This window comes from Anomalospiza imberbis, chromosome 6, assembly GCF_031753505.1.
Source record: "Anomalospiza imberbis isolate Cuckoo-Finch-1a 21T00152 chromosome 6, ASM3175350v1, whole genome shotgun sequence".
Lineage (NCBI taxonomy): Eukaryota > Metazoa > Chordata > Aves > Passeriformes > Viduidae > Anomalospiza > Anomalospiza imberbis.
In genome coordinates, this window is record NC_089686.1 from 62,391,818 (window position 1) to 62,415,565 (window position 23,748).

At 39.0% G+C, this 23,748-nt stretch overlaps 1 long non-coding RNA gene across 1 annotated transcript; it reads left to right on the plus strand.

Moving 5' to 3' along the window:
• The first annotated feature begins 584 nt into the window (after positions 1-584).
• LOC137476470 (uncharacterized) lies at positions 585-5,138 on the plus strand. Its single transcript, XR_011000390.1, has 4 exons — positions 585-850; positions 3,225-3,306; positions 4,290-4,385; positions 4,521-5,138. It is a non-coding gene; the product is annotated as an uncharacterized lncRNA (long non-coding RNA).
• Positions 5,139-23,748: the final 18,610 nt, after the last annotated feature.

The following is a 23,748-nucleotide window of genomic DNA, read 5'->3' on the forward strand; positions in this document are numbered from 1 at the left end:
ATGAACATCCATTCAGCAATAAATTCTAAACCAAGATTTTTGCTGTTTGTGAAGGCCTGTGGTGGAAAACAGCACTTTGGATGTTGTTGAGGAGAGATGAGGGTTTTGTCCACACAGGACACATGAAGCTCTTTAAACACCTCTCTCTAAGATGAAAAACTTCTGTTTTATTTTATTTTTTTTTTTATTATTTTACTTTATTTTACATAAACATGAATGTAAATGTAAACAGGCCATCTCTCCATTTCATGTTTATTCAATGCTGCTTTGGCGGAATGAAAACTTAGAAGTGACACAAATCTTGCCTGTCCCCTGCAGGCTTGAGAATAGATCCATTATGTTGCTTCTATTTTAGATTCCTTTTAAATCTGTGACAGGGCAACAGTCACTTGCTGTTGATAGTCAACATTTTTGGCATGAAGATGAAAAGAATTGTTTTTCAGCATTCTGGCTTTTGCAACTGATCTTCTTGCTTCTCCTTGTACATAACACACCCAGTGCAGAGTAGTAGCTTACTGAATTTTTGGATAATATTTTTACTACTGTATGGAGTTTCCCCTGTTTGCATTAAAGTCTGGGGTTTTTTTGGCTAGGGGATTTTCTGCTTTGGCTTTTTGTTGGGTGCTTTTGAATTAGCATATTTGTTGTTTTATCTTTGGTGTTGTTTTGCCCTGTAACATCTGTGGGACATTAACTTTTGCTTTCTGGTTAGAAGAGAGAAGGGAAAACTGAAAGGCTGCAGTCTTTTTTTAGATTTAATTTTTGAGCAGGCTTTGTCTGCGGGTGAAGACTTGGAAACGGGACCTCTGATGGGATGCCTAGCTCCTGCCAGCTGGCTGCACAGCTTCTGGTTAGTAATTCAAGTTTTCATTTTCTTTTTCCATAGGAAGGAAAAATAAACGAGATCAGATGCTGAACTGGAGCTGTTGGAAATGACATGGCTAATCAGCTTTTTGAGAGGTAGCCAAGGTTGCTGCATGGGGAAACCCTTTGGGATCCCCCTCACAAATGCAGGAATACTCGAGTTGCTGTCCCTGTGCCTTTCCTCAGCTCCATCAGTGTAATTTGACAGGCATTTGTAGTTCTGACCTATATGCTCTTTACAGGCTAATGTAATCTTGGATTTATAACTAGGACAAGTTGTAGGACACTTTGTTTTCAGAGCGTTATCTAACCTACTAATTGAATTATGCTAACACAAAGGAGCCCTCAATGGACTACTTCTTCTGACTACTGGCGTGTACATTAAATATTTGTAAATTCATTTTGTAATATGCATAGTTCTTTACCAATTTTCTTCCTAAGACATGATGACTAGGCACAGCTCCATGACACAGAAACAGCTGAGAACTGACAAGTCTGGAGAAGAAATGAGATAGAAATAGACTGGAAATAATAATATAGGATTTGGAACATGACTGTATATAAGGCTTGGACTTGAAAACACTTGTTTTGAAAACAAGTGGTTTGGAAGGAGTCAGTTTTTTCACTTTGGAACTGTGACTGAAATTTGTAGCACAGGGTTTGATCTGCTTTTATATTGATGAAGACATAGGCACTGTAATTAAACATCTTGCTTACAAATGAGTAGTAGTAAAAATCATAGGAAGAGTACCACTCTTGCACTTTACTTTCTTAGGAGTTGACTAATTTAGAAAAAAAGACATAAGGACTGTACATAATTTATTGAGTAAACACCTTTATAATTGGGGTAAAATTCCTATACCAACACAATTTAGTTGTTTATGTTCTAGTGGCTATTATTTCTGGGCTTTGTGTGGGTTTAGATGGAGTCAGAATAGTAGCTAAATAGAAAATACTGAACTCAAAACCATATCGAGCTTTGATATTGGTTCCTCTGTTTTTTGGAATAATTCAAGGTAGAATTATGCAAGGTAGGCATAACTTGAATGGCAAATTCAGCAACTTCCCACATTATTAAGGAGAATGAATCAGCATTAAGAAAATACCTCTTTGTTATTTTTTAAAGGTTCATAATCTACTTGACACATAGTATAATTTTACTGATGTATATTAGATTTTTTTTTTATATTATATTTTTATTTATATGGTATTATCTATTATTCTATATTAAATTATGGTATATATTCTAATATATAAAATTATACTATATTTGTATTATATAAGACTTAGTATAATTATACTTATTTCCATGCCAGAAGTCCAATATAATTCTTGCCTTCCATGTTTTTAACTCCCTAATCTTGCTTATACAGGTGTGGCAACTATCTCAGTAGGACAGTTCTGCACAAAGAAAGCTGAAAAAGATGGGGCTTGGATTTTTTCCAAGAATAGAGTGAACAGAGCTGTCCTAATATTAAATTATTATTATTAATTATTATATAATCGTAATTAATATTTAAATATTAAAGTAAATCCTAAGATAATGTAAAGTAAAACACGCTTTTGATGCTTAGTGAAAGATTTTATGTGCTTGTTGCTGTTCTGTATAAAGTTTCCTGGAAGAAGGCAGGTGATGCTCCTACCTCTTCATGCACTCTATGGACAGAAATCAGAATGTGTCAATATATTGCTTTCCTTACAGGGAATCAGCTGTCTAGATTTACCATGTGATGATGTGAAATGAAAAAAAAGTTATTTCTAAAGACAACCTTAGATAATGTTCAGAGGAAATAAAAACTTGCATATATTCATTTCCTATGGCATCGCAATTTGAAAAAATGGGGAACATGTTATCCTCAAGATAACTCAAAAATTAGTTACTGCTGCCTAATCTCATAAACCTCTTCACAAGAAATGTCACCCAATCTCATAAATTCCTCATAGTTGTAGTTCAAATTCTGTTTTAACTAAAGTCCTGTGTAAATCAGTAGGAAACATTTGGGAAACAATTGCTTTGTAATTGCATGGACTAGTGTGTAATTCTACTCAGTGCCACACCTGTCCCAATACCTTCCTTTGATTCATAAACAACGGTCTTTTAATTAATTACATGGTCTTCTGTATATAAGTAACTTATAAACTGAGAATTTCTCTCCCTTTTTTCTGAATGAATAGCTAAAAAGCCAGTGGCGTTACCCACAAGAGCAAGTTGATAGTGGTATCACCATGCTTTGAAGATTTTGCTGAAATACTTTCACACAAATGTATACTTTTCTCATGCTCAACTTAATATATCACATCTGCTATATATTAATTCTTGGTATTTTTCATAGACTAATGTGGTATGTTTAATTTTTCAGTGGATGAAAACTCTTGGTACTAAATCTCATATTAATGAAGAAAATCAAACCCTGATGGAAGTCCATGGGGCAAATTAAGAAGGTTCTGCATCTTACAACATTGTCTTTATTCTCCTACTCCTTCACTGTATCTCCTGCTTGTCCCTCCTCTTTTCTTTGCCTTTGTAAAAGTTGTAAATGCTCTGGGAAAGAGGAGTAGTGCTATTTCTCACAGAAGAAAGGCTTCACTCCTGGCTATAACTGTACAGTCATATTCAAGTGCAATCTTAGAATCATAGCATGGTTTGGGTTGGAAGGGACCTCAAAGATCACCTGCCGTGGGCAGGAACACCTCCCATTACAGGAGGCTTCTCACGGCCCCAGCCAGCCTGGCCTCGGACACTTCCAGGGACAGGGCATCCACAACCTCTCTGGGCTAAAGTATTTCCACGTGAGAGCATGCATTTTTGTGAATATAAATACTCTGTGTATTTATACACGCTGTGTGAAGCCATTTGTAAGGCAAAAAAGAAGGTGGATCAAGATAAGAGCAGATATCTGAGAGGTACAATAAATACAAGGTGTAGGGTATGGTGAAAAATAGGCTGAACAGGTGCTTAAAGAATTTAGACATTAGTGGGTCTTGATCTATGTGGTTTTGTTTTTTAATTTTGGAAGGTTAGAGCAATTTTGCTAAAAAATGAATGGATATGACCTACACTTTATGAAACTATTTTCTCTACCTTTCACTGGGCTTATTTTACATCATTGCTGCTGCTTTAAAACTGGTATTACAGATGGCGTTGTCAGAGTCATCATAAATACATAAAGGTGTGAAGTGTCTGTATGTGTGTGTAAGATGCTCTGCCTGGCAGGTTGCAAAATATGGGGGGTGAGGGAGTGGAGGACAGAAGGAGAAGGCAGTGGTACTTTGTTATACTTTGCTGCAGGCAATGCCTGTTATTAATGTAGTTGTAAAGCATATTGTTGCCTGTGAAAGCTTTTGAAAGAAATGTTAATGTGTGGCTATATGTGTCTTTATCAGGTATAGTAACATAAATCCATTTTTCTGTTCTCTTCTCTAAGAGCTCCTTGGACAGACAAAATAACCCAGCAGGAAATAAGACACCATGCTGAAAAATTGTCTGCCTTCTGGAGTTCTCCATCTGGAAAATAAATCAAGTAGAAAGAAAAACAGTAAATCAGGAGCAGTGGGAACTTAGAAAAATGAAGTTAATGTTAACTTAGTTGGAGGAGACTACAGAATGAGAATGATTTATTTTGGTGTTTTTTTGTTGTTTTTTTTTTTTTTTTTAGCTCCCATCACCCCACTCCTCATCTGGAAAACAAAAAATGAAAAGAAACAGGAAAAAATACTGACAGAGAGCTGGGTGATCTTAGTGTGGGGATCATATAACCTGGTTTTTCAATTACATGGAACCTTTGAGTGTGTGTGTTGATGTAGAAATGAGTATTTTCCTTAGGTTTAGAAGCAGATCACTTTTTCAGTACTCCAGCTACTTGTGTTCCTATTCTCAATCTGCCTGAGTCCTGTGGATGGGAGCTGGAAATAGTCCCCTTCTGCACGCTGGGACTTGGATTCTCCTGCTGTAGTAGATAAGCAGATGCCAATTAGCTTGATGGAGATTTATTGATGTCTTTTTGTGGCAGGGGAGATTTGGGTTTCTGCTTGTTACAAGGGCTTAAGGAAGGGTTGAAGATCAGACTTCATAGGCAAGAATTATTAAAGAGATTATTTGATTATTTTATTTTCCTTATGTACAGATTTAAATTTCCTTTTAGTAGTAAACTTCAATTGTTATTTGTTCAAAAGGTGGTAGAACAGCCCCTCTTTACAGCTGTCACATGAACTAAGCCTGGGAGAAGCATCTGTTTTCTTTTAGAGGAGAAGATGAAGCAAAGTGCTCTGTTCTCTCAAGAGTGCAAGTATTCTTTGTATTTAATAGTTTTGGAATTTGTTTGGAGCTTTTGTTGTTGTTGTTGGGTTTTGTTTTGCTTTGCTTTGTTTTGTTTGGGTTTTCTTTTTTGGTAAATCAACAACTGTTTTAAGACCACAATTCATCAGATGGGCATTTTTAAACTCCTGAGAAAGTTAGATTTTATATGGCTTCAAATTTTGTAACATAAGAAGCTATTTTTTGGATATGCCAGGCCAGGGCTTAGCATGTGGAAGATAGAGACTGGAAAGAAAAGGGTGGGGTTGCTGTTAAACGGATGGTACTGAAATGAACAAATACTAATATCCATTGTAAGGCCTCAATCAACTCACTCAAGGAGACTTCTGAAAGGGGTTACAATATTTCTTGTAACTCTGGGTAGGACAAGTGGGAGAAACACCAACCAGATATTCTCAAGAGGTCAAAACAACTTCATGGGTGAACTTTAAGAGTCAGGAAGCTTTGGTAAAAGATGTAGTAAAACATCCAGTCAACATAAAACACTTCTCAGAGCATTAACTTGGCCTATTTGACTAAGCAAAGATTAAACTCATTCAGTGTTATATGACTCCAAGCATTGCAAGAAGAGGGAATTGGAAGAAAAAGAAAGAGGGTGTAGGCACAGTTTGTGGTGTTTGGGAGTGGGGCTGGGGCCCAGGCTCATCCCTAATGGGCTGCAGCTGTGCAGGACAGGTGAATGCAATTGAAGGTGAGGAGCCATGGAGTGCCCAGGTGTGCTGAGCAGCCACAGGGGAGCAGAGGCACACAGGTGCCGTGCATCAGCAGGAGGGGAGAAAAGGGTGGGCTGAAGGACAAGAGGGACAGAGTTTGCAGCTTCCTGAAGTGTCCTGGTGTTACTCTGTGTGGGCAGGTGCTTGCAGCCTCCTGATATGACATGCTGTTACTCTGCATGGACAGATACCTGAGGCCTTCTGAAGAGGTATGGCATTACTCTGCATGGGCAGATGCCTGAAGCCTTCTCAAGAGGTAAGGTGTTCTCTGTGTGGGTTGAAGCTTTCTGATATTGTACAGTGATACTTTGTGTATTGTGGCTGTCTCAACTGTGACTTATGCTGTGACATATGCGATGACAAGAGGGAAAGACAGAAAAGATACAGAAAAGCACACATGTAGTGGTATTCAGATAGAAACTTCAAGATGAAGGTAGGGTCAAGAAAAATGCTTTGCCTCATGTTCGGCCTTAAATACCCCTTGGCCTTCCTGTGCCTTTCCCCCAGGTAGGACTTGTGGTCATTTGGCCACTTGGGAGCTGGGTTAGGGCACGGTGGAGCATTGCCCCCAGCCCTGGAGCCTCTGTTCAAGGGGCTTGGAGGGGCATCATAACAATGGGAACATGCGTGAAATGCAATCCTGTGCACCTGGACATTTTTTTCAATATAGCTGGTCTAACTGTTGTTACTAAGTACCACACAAGAAAACCCTGCAGGGATTGTCCAAAATATTCAGGCATGTAATTTCTTGCAAAGATGTTTTCTTGCTGATTCTTTGGTAGACCGATTGCTCACACCAAAGGATATTTGAGAGATTTCTTGAGGAAGTTAAAAAACATGGAAGAAAAGTAAATGCCAGGAAAAATGAACTCTTCTTGAAATCCTATACATTAGAGTGCTATATTCCAGTATGTAAACCTGAATTTTCACAGCCCACTGGAGCTACCTAGCCAGGCAGCTGAATAGGTGGTTTGTCTTTGGCTTGGGTGCAGCTCAAGCATCCAGCCTGCCCTGCTAGTGAGTGCCAAGTGGAACGGGTTTTTGCTTGGGCTGTTCTTTGCTGTACTTGCACTCACCAGCACGCTGGGATGGTGGGTGCAGTTTGCCACTGCAGCAATTACGCCCACCAGCATGGCAGTAAGCAACAATGAAACATCATTTTATTGAAGTGTTCGCTGTTTCCTAATTGTAAGTAAAAATGCTCATTAAGTCACTATTGAGAACATGTTTGCCCTGTGGGTTACTCTTACAAACATTTTCAGAAGGATTTAAGCAGCATATAAAGAATGTAAAATATAATATATAAGCTCCACACATTAATCTCATTTTGAGTAAGCCAGGGAGGGAAATGCAGAAAGTATCCTTTGCGACTGCCTGTGAGGATACTGCATCCAGAGATCAGCAGCGAGGGGGCTGACATGGCAAGAGTTACCTCCTGTCATAAAGTGCAAGGGTGCAAGTTAAGCACTTTTCCACAATTTTCTATACCTGTATTGGAATGTCTTCACCTAAGGCAAATTGTTTCCACATACATCTATGCCAGGTTTATGCTGATTAAGCCAGAGAAGTATAGTTAATAAATTTTACAATATATAGGGGAAAGGTAATAGCTATCATATCTGGAAAAAATTAATGTTTTAAGAGACATGAGTGAGTCTGGAGCTACCTTAGTGTCTTCTTATTAAAAATGACCTAGCAGTTAAGTTAAAAACATCCATCTTGTTGTAAATATTTTAATTAATTGTATTTATTAGGAACTGAAATTTACTTTCTTATTCTTTTACTTGTAACAGCACTGTTCGAAAATATGGTTAAAATTCCACAGATTAGATTTTTATTCCCCCCTCCTTGCTCCCACAAGGGTGGATTTCCCTTCTTTGCTTTATGAGGAGTTTAGAACCAGATATTTTTCCCTTCTGCTTACCAAGGGATTAATAGTATAAAACTTGGCAAGGAAATTGCTGTCTGTGAACCAGAGTGAACATTACTTGATGTAACCCAGATATAACAGTTTCTTCTGCAAGCTGAAATTTTTGAACCATAAGGAACATAGGAATGATTTAGTGGCCTGGGCAAATAAAGAGAAAGCAACTTTAACTTGTTGGTATGAAGGAGAGAGTTTGCTCTGTTCTCCTTTAAAATCCTAAGGAAATAGGATTTTAAAACAGCTCCAGTTTGGGGGAAAGAAAGATCCACTTGAAAGAATATGAAATTTCAGGGTGGAGTTTTTTAGTTGGTTTTGGTTTGGTTCTTTTTGGTTGGTTGTTTTTTGTTGTCTAGGGTTTGTTTGGTTTTTTTTTTAAACCATCCAGGTTTTAATTTATTCTGGACTGGTATGATTCAAATCTTGATGGCTGCCAGGTCTTTTTAAATGAACATGAAGTTGGCAGATTGAGACTGTGCAGGCACTAAAAGCACAGCAGTAGCAGCCATGATCTTGAAGGAGCTGCTGTAGCCCTTGTTTATAAATACTTTTGAGAGAGGACCAGAGCTCTCCCCATGCTTTATATCAGAAAGCTCTCAGTGTGAAGTGAGGGCAGAGCATGTGTCTGAGCTTCGTCACCTTGTGTTTCTCTGAAAATGCAGTCCTAAAGTGGAACCAATACCTCCTTCCACACATATGTTGCTCAAAAGAAACATGGTTTTGAAGTCACAAATGCTTCCTCAGGTGGGGTATGCAAGAGGATTGCCTACTATAATATTGTTAATCTGAACTTTGGCATTTTTCCCCGTCTATACTACATCTTCTTTCTAAGGCTTTTTTTTTGTTCACACGCTTTCTTGTCTACACAGCAATGAAGGACACGATAATTTAAATTTGATACAAGCAGCTCAATCTCTGGTTTAGATGTTGTTCATTTGTACAAGCCAATATCTGCAAAATATCTTTATCTGTCCTCATAGTGGGGTGAAAATGGCTCAGATACTCAGCTTTGGATATGTACTAGCTTTTGATTTTTTTTGGTGCATTTGTTAAGATTCTCATGGCACCACTTCTGAAGTTTGTCCAGGTCCCTCTGGATGGCTTCCTGTCCTTCAGATGTGTCAGCCACACAGTGCTTGAGTGGTGGATATAAACTACTGTACCATGCACTTGTGATCTCACCTCCAAAGTCTGGTGTTAAATGTGTGTGTGTATGTGTACAATCACTAAAAAACCTAAGTTTTGGTAGACAGTGGTATATTGCTTCAGGCAATTTTAACCATTTATGAGAAAAACTCTGTAATCAGGAAATGTCTTGAACAGGACATCAAGAGGAGATATTTTTTATTAACCTCTCTGGGCTGTTTCTAGAATTCATTTGAACTATTAGCTTTTGGTGGTTTTTTTAATTAAAAACATCAGTGTTGCTTTTGGAATTTTGCTAAACTTCCTCCAAATGCTATGTATAATTGCAAATTCAGCTAAGTGTTTTAACACATGCCCACGTCTATTTTTAATACCATTTTAACCAGTGTTTCACTTGGACCTCATATATTCTGCATGAAATTACTGTACTTAAGCACCATGGAGTCATACATATTCTTGCACCCTTTTTCTCCTGACTATGCCTCACCAAAAGGGAGTGCTCCCCACTTAAGATAACACTGAGCTGGATGCTAATTTTTACATCCACAGCATGAAGGAGGAGCAAAGAAAACATTTCTAGCAGCATGGGGGGCCATCTCAGTCTCAGAGGGAATGCTCTCCTTTGTGAAACTAAACCTGCATCTGTCTTTGTGATTTGTTTAAACTTTTCACAGAAGGGTATACCTGAAAAGTTAGGCAGAAAGACTTTGTTTGCCCGTATGCAGTTGAAGCCATTACATCTCATCTTTTGAGCAGGGTTCTTTCTCCTGAACCATTTGCCTCTGTTGAATATCGCTCTTTTCTTTCTTTGGCACTTATGCTTGGTGCTTCGTTCGTTCATTGTTGTTATTATTTGCAAGAGCAGCCTCTTAAACACACATTTTATCATCATCATAATCAGAACAAATTATATACATTTCCACAACTTAAACCTGCTGCATTTAATGCTAATTTTTCATTTTTCATTCTTCCTTTGTTTAGGTTTTTGTTGGCATTTTGCACGCTCAGGCTTTTTTTGCAAGGGTAATGATAAACGTCCTGTGCCCCCAGGGGAGGGGCTGCCTGAAAGTTATTTGGCAATAGCTCCAGATATGTGGCTCCAATTTAAAATCTCTCTCTTTCACCCTTCAGTTATATTTCTTTAAACAATACAGCAGAAATACAAGGATTTTTAGTCAGCTTTGGTATGATGGTTGGCTGTTGTTGCCAAATTAATGTTGGTAGCCTTTGAAACATGCCTGTGGCTGTGGCTATAACATGACCCTGCAAGATCTTCCATGGCAGAAAGAAAGGCATGCTGGCTAAGTGTCTTGTGTTATTTTGAAACGGCATTTTCATTTAGTTATTTTTAATGTAATACATAAAGAAATTTTTCAGTGGTGGTAAAATTTTCAGCACCAACTACACTGAAATCAAAGGTAATGTCTTAGACTATTCATGCAAATATCTGGGATCATGTTTTGCCAAGACTGAGGCTGTTTGTGTCATTAAAAAAAATACAGTTGCATAACAGAAGAAGGATAATACCACTTATAAATTTGCTTATAAAATTGAAAATTTGTCCTTGTTCATAATTACAACCATTCCTCAGGCATAAAACTCCACTTGCTCCTTCATACTGAAATGGCTTTACAGGCCGAGTTTTCTGATATAGCGATGCAAAGTTTGTGAATAATAACTAAAATAAAAATCCATTTCATTTTCCTTTGGTAAATTATCTTCTGTTACTTTTTCATAAGGTCATGTACATACACAAGGCATTTTTAGTGGAATGACAAATGTAGGACTTTGTCATGTGTACCACGATAATTGTTTTCCAACTTGTATCAGGCATTGAGGGTGATCAGAGCTTTACAGCTATGGGTGTATGTGGATCAAAAAATTGCTTTTTTGGTGAATTCTTGTATCATTTGAAAGACACAAAACTGGCATCAGAGCAGAAATTCATTTGTTCACAAACATAAAAACTTGATTATTTTCTCCTAAACAAAAAAAAAAAAAATTGTGTTGGTTAGGTCCTTCCTACCCAAGCATACAAATAATTATGAGATGAAAGGAAGGACACTGCAGACCCATGAATTAATTCCTTTAGTGATTTAATGAGCTTTGAATTAGGTCCTGTGGTAACGAAAATGCAAATAGCAGCATATCTTTTGAGACACTCACTGTTTGATAAAGAAGTTGCAGACTCCGGTTTAGACTAATGGTTGGGATGATTTGATCATTTTTCATATCTATATGTTAATTTATTCTAAAAGTCTGAGGTTTACATAAAATTTGCTGTGTCTACATTAGCAAGTAATATGGTGCAATAGATGAGCAGACTGAGGTGGCCAGAGCAAAAGCCTCTAGACCTACATCACCACTAAAATGCAATAAAATGCAATGGGCACAACCATGACAGAATTGTATGGATCCCCTTTACAAACAAATGAAAAAGTGTTTGTTTATTTATTTATTTCAGAAGCCCTTACATCTATTTTTTCTTTGGTAGAGCACTCTTCACAAATAAAAGGTGCCAATTAAATTTATATTAATGTTTTACTATTTAAAAAGAAATTGAGAATCTTGAAGCTGGAACCAAATTTCTTTTAGGATGAAAATTTTCAGTCTTGAGCCTTACGTGAAACTGTCCTTATAACAAAAAGTATTGGTAAAGAGAGAGGAAATGTCCCCAGAACATATATGTATCAATTTGCTCCTGTCCACCTTTTACTTGGAACAAAGGCAACACAAATCCTGGCAAACCAGGAGTTTTCAAGACTAACTGAAAACCTCTATTACTCTCCACTTCTTCATGCTTACTCTCACATTCACATTTCTTCTTAAAATCTCTGATACTGATACTTTTCTGTAGGTAGTATTTGCCTCCCCACTGATAATTTTTTCCTTCTTTGCTTCAATCTGTTAAAAATTACCATGAATTACATCTCCCTTCCTGCTACACATACTAGGCTCCCTACATGTGGAAACTGCTCCTTTACTAATATGTAAATTTAAATGTCTTCTTTTCCTGCCGGCTTAGTATGACTGGATTCTGACCTCAAGACCTTCTGTACGTTTCTAGGTTTTGTCATTACCTTAAGTGTAATATAAATACCCAAGCCAACTCTTGACTTCCATTTTCTGGGGCCCATAGCAGTTAGCTTTGGATGTAAGTGTTTGTTTGGCATGCAGAAGAGTTTAAAATGCTGGTTTATGGCAGATAAGTTCCAAAGGATTGACAAAATTGGGCATCATCACCTCCTCGTATCAGTGTTGTACAGGCTGGTACTGTACTCTCTGAAAACAGAGCATGCTCTATTTTTATTGTTTTTAATTTACCATCCTTAGAGTCTTTCATGGTAGGGAAAGGACAGTCCTTTGTCTTCTTTTGAAGCCTTCACTTGAAAGCACTTTTTTCCCATGACAGCCTCAGACAGGAGGAGGAATGTTCTCTGCAAAGCCCAGCAGTTGCCCAAGAAGCTGCCACCACACAGCAATAATGAGAGTTATTAAAGTTCAGAACATCAGAAGTGAGTGTTTCCAGTTGCAGAATATCACAGTCCTGGCTCATGGCCACCAGCCTGTGTTCAAGCTGTTTCCATTTTTGCTAACCAGCAAAAGAATAACAGGATGTTTATTCCTTTTTTTTTTTTTTTTTTTTTAGCAAGCCCTGCCTATAGGGCTGCATTGAGGTTAAGTACATGCTTTTACTTTTAATTCTATAATTTGCAGAAAAGGTATCTGGTAATAAAAGATGGGAAAGAAGAAAGGAGTGAGCAGTGCAGTGTTCACATGGATTAAAGGTTTACTTTGGCAAAGCTCACAAGCACAGCATGTACTTGCATCACAGGTGTTTTCCCAAAGCATCTCAGCTGCCTAGACAAGATGTCATGGCAGCAACTCGTGTGTGCTCTTTACTGCTGGAGCAGGGCAAACATTTTGCTTAACCACAAAACAGCTCATGAAAAAAAGAAAAAAACAAGCCCATGATGCTGTACTCTCAATTGTTTTCAATTACGTGAGTGATTCTTGGGGCCAGGATTATTCAGATTTAGGCTGTCAGAGTTCATTCTGTCACCGCAGAACATGTAATCCTATAGCTCAAGTCCAAGGCAGAGGGAGAAGATCCACAGTGTGCTCTGAGTCTTGAGCAAATTGCTTTTCCCTTGCAGGATGATTGCTGAACTCCGGCCTCTCTTGTCTTTCTTACATCAGATCTGCTGGTAGTATGACCTTCTGGGCAGGGGCCTTCTTTTGGCCTGCTCTTGGACAGCACTCATATTGTCTGGGTCTGGCTGACCCCTGCAATAGCAATCATAAATAGAAAGATTAGTAAACAATATGTAAAACTGAGTACAGTGTGGTAACTGTTGTCGAGGTCTGTCATGCTCAAAATCCTTGAATGCAAATTTGTATGGAAATTTGAATTATTCTGGGAATACTATCTATAATCCCTAGGATAATTTTAAATGTACTGAGGTAGTGGAATGTAATGATGTTGCTATATTTGAACTGAAACCAGCACTTGGTTATTTGTTTCTTGCTCTGGAACCTGGAATCCAAGTCAAACACTCTTCTCTGCTGTTGAATGGAGCTATTTGTAAATATCTGACGCATTAATGATTTTTTTCAGAATCTATCACAGTAATTACACCTATCAACAGTACATGCTTATGTATGAGAGTTTTGTTTGACTAGTGTTGGTGAATTGGTTTAGTGATGCTGGTACAGTTTATCAATTATTTGCAACTTGTAATCTAATGTAATCTGAAGCAGTCCTACATGAGTAGTGAGACAGCTGTTTTCTGTGAAATTTTCACTGCTTTTCTATTTTAATAAATAGGAGTATCTGACAAGTGAGAGATAGTTTGGGACATAACCTTTTATGAAACAATGCAGGAAGTGATAAAAATGGTTAATAACCAAGACTGAGAGGCAGAATGCTTTTGTAGAAAGTCAATATTTTAAAAGATTTGGCATATTTTTATGTGTTTATATCATGTTGTGGTCCTCTGAGAGTATATTAGGCAATGGGAAATGAATTACTATCACAATCTTTACTCTTTAGGATATGTTTGTGTACAACGAACTTATCCAAACCCTATAGAGAACAACTTTAACCCACACAGTCATAGCAATTTGGACAGGGGGTGGTGGGAAGTTGCTGGTATTTGATGAGAGGTTCAATTTGCCCCACAGAGTTCTTTTCTTGTAGAATACAAACTCTTCCAGTAGCTGTGTGTCCCATCCGGTACAAGGTCACAGAGACCTTCGTCAGACATGTACTCAGGGATCTCTGAGCACAGGGGAGCTGGGATGAATCTAGTCAAGTAACATCAGCAGATCTTGATCATGCTCTGTGGTTGCTGTGAAAAGTCATTGGAAGTTCCAGTTCTTTTGTATGTACGGACTTAGATATTTGTATAATTAATTAGGCCTTTAAACTGCAAAGGAATATGAAATTTTACCCCGTGAAGTTGCCCAACTGCCTTCAGACAATTAGTGTCATTAGAAAAGATGATAGCAGTGCACATATTCATGCTGGTAGAAACTTCAGCTCTTAATGGCTAATGTATGGCAGCCCTGTAGTAGTGTACAATTTCATGTTGTGACATGTTTGATGCATTACAGATAACATATCATTTCAGTGTCAAGGGAAAAGAGTGGTTTGATGTTAGTTTCAGCCCTCTAAACTCTGACTTGCAACCTTAAAGAAATGAAGTTCATGTGTAAAAATAAATGAGAGTGGAAATTCCTTCGCTTACATGTTGCAATAATGTTTTGTATGTTTGTGGGGAACTGGAACTCTGGTCCGTAACTCCTTTATTTAAGCAACAATTCAACAACAGTATTCAAAGTGCTGTTTGTGCAAGATGAAGAAACGTAGATTGAAAAAAAAAAAAAGGATTTGTAGGGCTGACCAGGCAGTACAACTTTGCCTTGAAATTTGAAGATAAAAAGAAAGGAGGACACATAAGCACATTCCACTTTTCAGTGACAAAAGCCTCTGTGACAGGAAACTGTAATCAGTTCTCCTGCAACATAATGGAGTGTCAGTCAGCCATCTAGCTTCTAGGAGGGCAAGGCAGCTGTGGGAGCTCTTCTTGTAAGACGTGAAACAACTGAGGAGCTGGCAATGGAAAGGCTATGAGCAGCCATCAGCCTATCTGCTGCTGGGGAAATATCCTCTGTGCTTTGGCATCTTGCCCCCGAGGTTGCTGGCCAAATGTGAGACGATTTGCCATTAGGGTGAGGCTGTCTGCCAGATGGATAAGCCCCTACAAACTGAGCTCAGACTTTCTGACGTCTCCCACTTGTGCTTTCACGTATCCAAGAGCTGTGGCTGGGACCTTGTCAGAGAATCCATTAATGGGGAAAGGAACATGGAGAGTGTAACTGGTAGTCAGGGAGAAGTGTGCAGTATCTGAATGTCCACTTGGACCCCTGCTCAGGACTGCAACACGGTTCATGCAGCATCTGCAAGGCCTTCTGTACTCTTGTGGACTTGATTTCAAACAAATTGCTGTCTAATCTGCAAGAGTATTGAAGCCTTGAAGTATTGTTTTGAAGCCTGGAAGTATTGTATTGAAGTCTTGTATATTCTACTCAATGTAAGGAATAGTAAATTATTCTTATGGAATGTTTGTTAATACAGTATCATGCACGCACATCTATGTGTATAAACATGTACATGCATATGGAATTTGGGGGATTGCTTTAGGTTTACTTGAGGTTTCCCAGTTATTTGTTCATCTCAGCTTTCAAAGCAAGTAGAAGGTGAAAATCAAAATCAATCTCCTTCCCTTTTAAAGAAAGCACTTTGGAATCACACACAGAAAGGTGCCTTTTATTTTTAAAGCTATATCCTGTTAGAAGCGAGCATGAAAACCACCTGCAAAATACTAATCTTCTCTTTCCAGGTGGAAGAGTTGACACTCCTGGGAATTCAGCCTGTGATAAGGCTATTATAAACGTGAGGCTTAAACAGCAAAGCAACTAGTATGCTTTAATCTGCTGTGAAGCTGTACCATCCTGATGGATGGCTAGTTGCTTGCACTGAGGCTTAATATGATAACAACTTTTTCTACCATCAAGTGGCATCCCCCCTACATTATTGTATGGAATACAACAGAAGTACCTCAGTGGTTCTCGCTTTTGGTGTCCTTCTATCTTGAGAGAAAGGAGGGGCAACTTTGAGGAGGTGGGCTGTTGAGGAGGAGTGGTTCTCCCCTCCCTTGGAAAGAGCTGGAGAGGGGACAGTCTTGTCCCCGAGGCCAGGGCTGACCTCACCTGTGTGACAGCTCTGAGGCTGTCACTGTTTTCTTACAGACGCTCCTGCCTGTTCTGGCACTGGTCTGTCCACTGAAGGACAACAGGTTGAGACCAGGATTAAAGCCTCATTTCTTTGCTTCTGGCTGATTGCTAAACTGGATCACTGGCACTCTCGATGCAATTTAACCCCTTTGGTGCTTGAGACTCAGTTTTATCCTGAGCTGCAAGTTTTCCCAGTTTGTGTGCAATTAACTTGTTTCAGAACAAGAATTCACAAGTGAAACTAATTTTAATAGGAGGTACATTTGCAATGGGCATTGAGATTTCTGTGCATCCAGGCTCTGAGGCTGTTCCATCAGCATGAGTGATAAATCCTTTCTAAAGGCTAACACAAATTCAAGGCTCTGTGGGCCACACATAAAAATATGATCTTACATTTTCTGAAGTAGAATCTTTGTTCATTTTACTTTGGTGGTAGTATCTTAAAAGTTTGTAAAATAACCAAAAACTTCCTTATTTCTGGAAGCTATTTTCAAGTTTAGAGGCAGGTCAAGAAAGGAAGGAATTCCATTTTCAATGACATCCAAAGATATCTGGAAGTCTGTCATAGAAAGATATCTTTCTATGACATCCAAAGATATCTGTGAGTCTGTGTTTATATGAATATCTGTTGTCTCTATAAATGCAATTTTTAATCCTTTTTATCAAAAAACTGGTAACTCCAGAATGGTCCTTGGTAAGACCCCAGGGAAGACTTAACCGTAAAAGAGGATGTGTGGAAAAGAGAAATTTGCTAATAGTGCAGACGTTGTCTTTAGCTGGTGCTGCATCAAGAGGGAAGAAATCTCCTTATGTCTCTGAGTGCAGCCAATGGGACAAGCTGTGTGCTAGTGGGGCTACAGGGAAACTGCCTTCCTCTTGTGCCAAAGGAATATATTATCACTGAAACAAAGGAAAATAAAGGATCCTCTTGTTTCAAACTACCCTCACTGCCGCAGAGGAGGAAGGCTTTATGGCTTGCCAAGAGGGATAAACTTTCACCTGAATGGGGAAAATTGCATGGATCTCTCTAGCAAGGGAGAAGTTGCTGGAGGGTGGGTGGCTGCAGCAGAGAAAGAGCTCTGTTCCTATATGCCACAGAGCAGTACAGTGGGGTTTATCGCTTGAAATAATCTGTACTACAAGCTTTTGTCTTGAGATTTCAAAAAGTATCCACACTAATGTAACCACAGTGAACTAATCTGAGTTATCTTGAGCTGTGACTGAATCTGACCCCAGTGTATTTTGCTTCCAAGTAGGAAAGGCTAGGAATAATTAAGTACACAGGAGTTCCTGTGAATTGTATTTAAAATCTAAGATTCTGCTTCTACATAGCAACTTACATGCCTTGTTTTGCAGACATATGGCTCATCCTTCACGTGTGTCATATCATGAAAAATGTGGCTTGTAATTCTGCTGTGAAGCAAGATGTTTGTGATTATAAATACAAATGATATAATTTGTGTTTTTTTAAGGAAATAATTGTGAGCTATCAGAATATCTTCTATTTAGGGGTGGCAACAGGATGATGTTTTGCATTATATATATATGCATATAACTGTGTATGTGTACATGTACATATATATAAGTACATAGCATTCTCAGACATCAAGATGCAGGTGGCTCTTTCTGAATCCCAAGAGCAGAGTGTGTATCCTGAAAAGCAGATTTGAGGAGGAGATGATTGATACCTAGGCTTTGTAAGGCTGGAAAACTTCACCAGCAGTACAGTAGGTTGGAAAATAAATATCTGTAAGGAACAAGTTCTCTAAACCATGGCAGCAGCTCTGTAGCCTTCTTAGTGACATGGATTTTCCACATGCCTCCCTGAAGCTCAAATGAGGATGGCTAATGAAATTAATCCTGTTTTCCTGGAAAAGCTTGTTCCAGGACCACTCGATGCTGCTGATATTGGTGTCCGGAGGATCATGAAATAGGAAATAGCTGTTTGAGAGCTTAATGAAATCTCACATGCTGCAGAAGGGCTGCTTTGGAAGCTGTCACGACCCGCTGGTATATGGGGGGTATATGATGTTCATTCTAGGTCCTCCTCATGCTGAGCAAAGATTATGTGTCAAAGAACTCGTATGCTTTTATTATACAGTTGCCTTCGATTCAGCAATGAGACCACTATTTAGACACATAAGGCATTGGTTAATAAGCCCCTAAATTTTAACACTTCTTAAAAGCAGTGGCTAATATGCCCTTAATTTTTACTGTACACTTTAATAAGCTCTCAAATCTTTCAATTCGAAGTTGCTGGCTAAGAAGCCACACTAGACTATTTCTCAAAGGTGCTGGCATAAGCCACAACACTGCTTTTCAAAGGTACTGGAACAAACCACAACACACTTCCACAAGCTCCTCACTCTAGCAACAAACTTCAGTATGGAGTCTGGGGTAGAATATGATAGCTGTTCTTTCCACAGGCAAAGAAAGGAAGAACACAAATAAAGACAGAAGAGAGAGAAAGAGAAGAATATCACCAGTCCTTAGATACTGCATTGGTCCTGCCACATGGCTGTCCAGAGCTGGGGTAAATAATAAGAGTGAAAGAGAAAGGGAAGAAAAAGAGCACCAGGGGGCCTGATCCACTTCCTTTTACAGTTACCTTGGTGCATACCTCTGATGCAAACTATATTTTTCCTGCTGGCTCATGAGCAGACAGCCCATTTGAGCCTTTCTCCAGGAAGCAAGTAGAGGGACAGGCGGACTGAGCAGGAGTCCTAGGTGGAGCAGGATGTTGATTCAGAACAGGTCTGCCCCCCTCCCTGGGACCCTCTTCTCCAGTCACACCTTTCCTGTCATAACAGTCAGAACGTTTGACACAAAACATGTTTGTGTCTGGTCCTTTACAGAGGCTGAAAGGATGGTCGGACACAGTGAGCAAAAAAGGGTTAGTAGAGCTCAGAACTCCTGAGCCTGTCGAAAGACAGCAGAAATCTCACAGGAAAGACATGTGCTGTATCTCATCATCCTGAGCCACTCAAGAAATCCCAGAGGAGCTTCAGAGATTTGGCAAAAAGGGTTGATAAAATGCAGAAAGCACATTAGGATTGGAACGCAGTGCTTGGCTCTGGAGATGGGGATAGGAATCTCAGTAAATATATATCTTCAGATAGACATTGCCTCTCGCTCTTTGTCTAATGGCTCGAGCAGTCACCACCCTGGAACATGATTTCAGCATCATGTAAGTTGCCTTTCTCCTTTTCTTGTGGGTGAAACATCAAGTTGTAAGTGGTTCAGTTGCTCTATTAACAACAAGTGTTACAACCCGTAAAAATGAGCTTCAGTGTGAGCTACTGATTCTGGTACTATGGGAGTTACAGGAGGATCCTAAAAAGTTAGCTACCGACAGGACTTAAATCCTGTTTCCAAGGGTCACAACTTAGCCAATTAAATGCAATATGTCCCTCTGAATAAAAAACTGAAAAACGTAATAAGACCAAGCCCTAAGGCTGAAGTAATTTGATGTCCTTTTCAACCATATTTTTGATATTTTTGTGTATTTTGATCATTAAACATTGTTCCCACACTGTTTAAGATGGCCCAAGGTGAAAACAAAGCGCACAAAATCTCAGGCTAAAGCAAATCCAGTAGTAGTTGTTCTGTTGCTTTTCAAAAAGTCAATCAGTTTAATACTTTTTCTCCAAAATGGACAAAATCTACAGGTGAGATGACATTAGAGTTTAGACTTGCATTATCATTCATATTTTATTTTAAAAGCAATTTTTAAAGAATCTTTTAAATCTGTTTGTTTTGGGCAATATATTTAAAACTGTCTGTGCAGAATTGCCTGAAACAAATTGCCATCTCACATTCCATATATTCAGGTTTGATTAAATTATTTCAACAGCCATTGCAAGAAATCAAAAGGAAGCTATGAAATGGAAAAGATTTCTTCTTCTAGCACTAAGAAATAGCTTGACAAATTACATTTAATTGCAAACTTAAAATACCAACAAAAGCATAAAACCAGAACAATAAAAAGAAAGATGATTTTGTTATACTTTCAGTGGATAGTTTTTAACAAATTTGTGCTTGGTTCCTGTCGGATTGTAGTAAGAAATGAACCGGTATTAGAATCATGGCTTGAGTGATCAAACAAGGAGGACTGGAAAAATTCTTTGGCAGAGATCCATCTACACAGGAACTTGGCCTGCATGCAGAGAAAATACACTGCAGATGTATAAATTACACAGGCTGGGATAGTGCTGGTCAAAGCCATCCATACTGGAGTCATGTGGGAAAGAAAGTCTAGACACCATCGATTAACTTGCTTCAACTAAAATCATGCAAACTAGAAATTAGCTGAAGCCACATTTGAATAGTACGCACAGAGGAGTTTCTAACCAGCTGTGTTAAATACATGTTCAAACAGAGCAACCAAAGAAATTCAGCCAGTTGGATTTATTGGTAAAGCTTACTCATAATTGTAGTTATAATTAAGTGTTTTTTTAAACAAACAGTTAATTAAGCCTACCAGAGGGGCAAAATCAGTCCACGTTTTATTACAGAATGTAACTTGCAGCCAAGGGTTAATTGTTGTAGTCCTACATTTTCATTGCTGCAACCAAACTTTATCAGCAGAGAATCCAAATTCCTAATTATTAGCACACAAGGCCAAATTTAAAAAATGTAATTTATTTGATAATTTTAACCAAGGACAGGTTGTTTTTTTTTTTTCCTGAGGAGAAAAAGAGTAGAAAAGGAGCAATGCAGCATTGTTCAGTCATTTTTGGGAAAGATAAGGAACTCTGTCTAGAGCTACTGTCATTTTTGGAAGGCACGAGAAATTGGGGAACTGATATTGAGATGGGTTTTATGTAGTATATAATACCATATAGTGCTATATTATGTATAAATTCATAATATATTATCACTGTATTTCTGAGATTTGGGTTTAACTTCCCTAGTTGTATCCCTTTTGGTGATTGTGGATAGTCTGGCCACTGCAGATAGTCAGGGTACAAGTGCTTTTTGACCTACATGCTCAGTCCCAAGCAGAGTACAGATTTCAAGAGGTCTAAAGATATAGCCAAGGAAAAAACTGCTCAGGTGACGACATGGACAAGAGAGTAAGTACTACTAAATCTTCTCAAAACTCCTGAAAGGTCTTTCCATGGTCTGTGTTCACCCAGAAAAACAGTTACCTGGACAGTCAGAAGCTGACTTGAGTTTGAATATGGTCAGAGAACTTTTTATGGACAGTAAGGCTGAAACAGCTTGGTTAGCTGCCAGTGTGCAACTACTGCAGATGGGACTTGTGCCAGCTTTAGCTGCATTACAGGATAGCTATTTAGGAAGTTTACAGCTTTTCCAGGTCCCATCTATGTGCCTCCTTCTAAGTCAAGCCATCTCCCCCTGCCCTCAGCATGTAGGCACAACAAAGAATACACTTCTGTGACACTCAGACATTCCTTCAGGGTCTCACCTCTTGCCATCAGTGGTGATGCTGCTCATTGCTGCATCTCCTCTCCTCGAAGCCTCCCTTGTCATTTCTTTCTTTCCCAGGCAGCACTTTTTGTGCAATTAAATTATTTCAGCAGCCATTGTGTGCCCTCCCCAGCTGAGCCCCGCAAGCTGCCCCTTTCAGCTCTGGGACCTGGCACCCAGCAAGGAGCGCACAGCCAACTACTCAGCTGCAACAGCTTCTAAACACATAAAACATTTTCTGTTTTATCTTTGTAATCACACTCGCGCCTTTCAAAAGCTTTCCCCCAGCGCTGGCCGATGTCACTGAGCACACCGCATCTGTGGCTCTGGATGTGCCTTGGATTAGGTGGATGCAGACCAGGACCAGCCCTGGACTTCGCTCCAACTGCACTGCAAACACAAAAACTCTCACAGGTATGCATCCACCTTTCAAAAAAACATCATGCTCTTTGAAAAATTGCTTCTTTCACTGTAAAACACAGTGGAGCAGGTGTTTCTTTTTGGCCATTTTCCAGCTAAGTTGCCCTCCACAAATAGAAATATAACTGTTTACTTGTCTACATGACATTTTAATTGAGAGATTTTACTAACCACCATAATGGATGTACCAGATAATTTTGGACCTGAAGTTTGGAAAGAACTACAGAAATGCCTGTTTTGAGTGGACAGTGAATATGCAAGGAGGAAAAAAAAAACAGATGGAAGTAGGTATGTATGTATAAGGCATGGCATGATCTTTCAGAAGGCAGCAGAGAAGCAGATTCCTCCAGCATTTTATCTATATTTAAAAACCAAAAAGCTCCACCTACAGCAGGATTTTTCTGAAAAGAAGTGACTTATCTCCCTGTACTGATACTGAAAGTAAGAACTGGCATCAGTAAAATTAGACATTGTATATATGCGATGTAGATACTTCAGTTGTGACAATGTATGCTGAGGCTGAGAAGGTTTTCCTGAAAAGTTGGCCAAGAAACATACACTGAAGGAATACAGATAGTGTTTTACTAGGGAAATGCCTAAAATAGTGTGAATCTTTAGTCCTTAGTGTAGCATCCTTAAATGAAATGTTTGTTCAGCTGGAAATGAAGCATTTGTCTGACGGTTTTTCATATAAGATGCTGACTGTTTTCAGTTGAACACTTAAGTCAGTTGAGGTCTGAGAACCTAACTTGGACAGTATTTTGAAGTGCTCAGTGCAAGAAATCTTAGAGTTGGTTTTTCAAGTGCATGAATTTTCAAGATTAAGTCCAGGTCTTCAAGTCAAGCAGTTGGAAAATAAAACATGCACAACTGGCAGATGTCCTTTTCTGGTCGGTTTTCCAGCCAGCTGTAACTCACCTCCCCTTGCAGTCTCCTCCTGCCCCTCCTGCGTGTGCCAGTCAGTGTGGCACTATCCCACCCAGCAGTATCACAGCATTCAGCAATTTTAACCACTGCCATTCATCCCCTGCTCGGCACTGGTTTTTCCACGTGCCCTGGTACAATTGCTCCCCTGATCAGCACCCACCATGAGTCATCAAGAGTTGTTGAATTGTGCTCGTTTGTTCCTGGGCTTTTTTCTACTCATCAAAATGAGCTCAGCAAACAACTGGCTTTGGTAGCCATCCATGAGCCCTTTTGCTCACAGAAAGCAGCACCGTGCTCTGTGGGTCAGCCACTGCACACAATTGCTCCCACAATTTGCTCAAACCTATTTTCTGAGTTGTATCAGTCCATGGCCTGCGGTGATATACTGGGAGGATATTCAAGAACTCTTTTTCTTTGATGGCTCATTTCCCTCCAGTTTATGTCTATTCGCTGTATGTATGTGCACATATATAGTCATTTAGCTTAAATTGTTCTCATATGTTCCTATGAGCTCATAGTGTATTTATAGAAAGTAACTATATTGCTTCTCAGGCTTTATTTTAGTAGCCTTAATGTGATGTCTTCCAGTCTCTATCATAAGACAGATATTTCTGGTTTTTTTCTATTTGAAATTATCTTGCTCTAACAGGAAATTTCTGCTAACAGACTGCAAATTACATTAGTCCAACTAATACAATCACACTAAT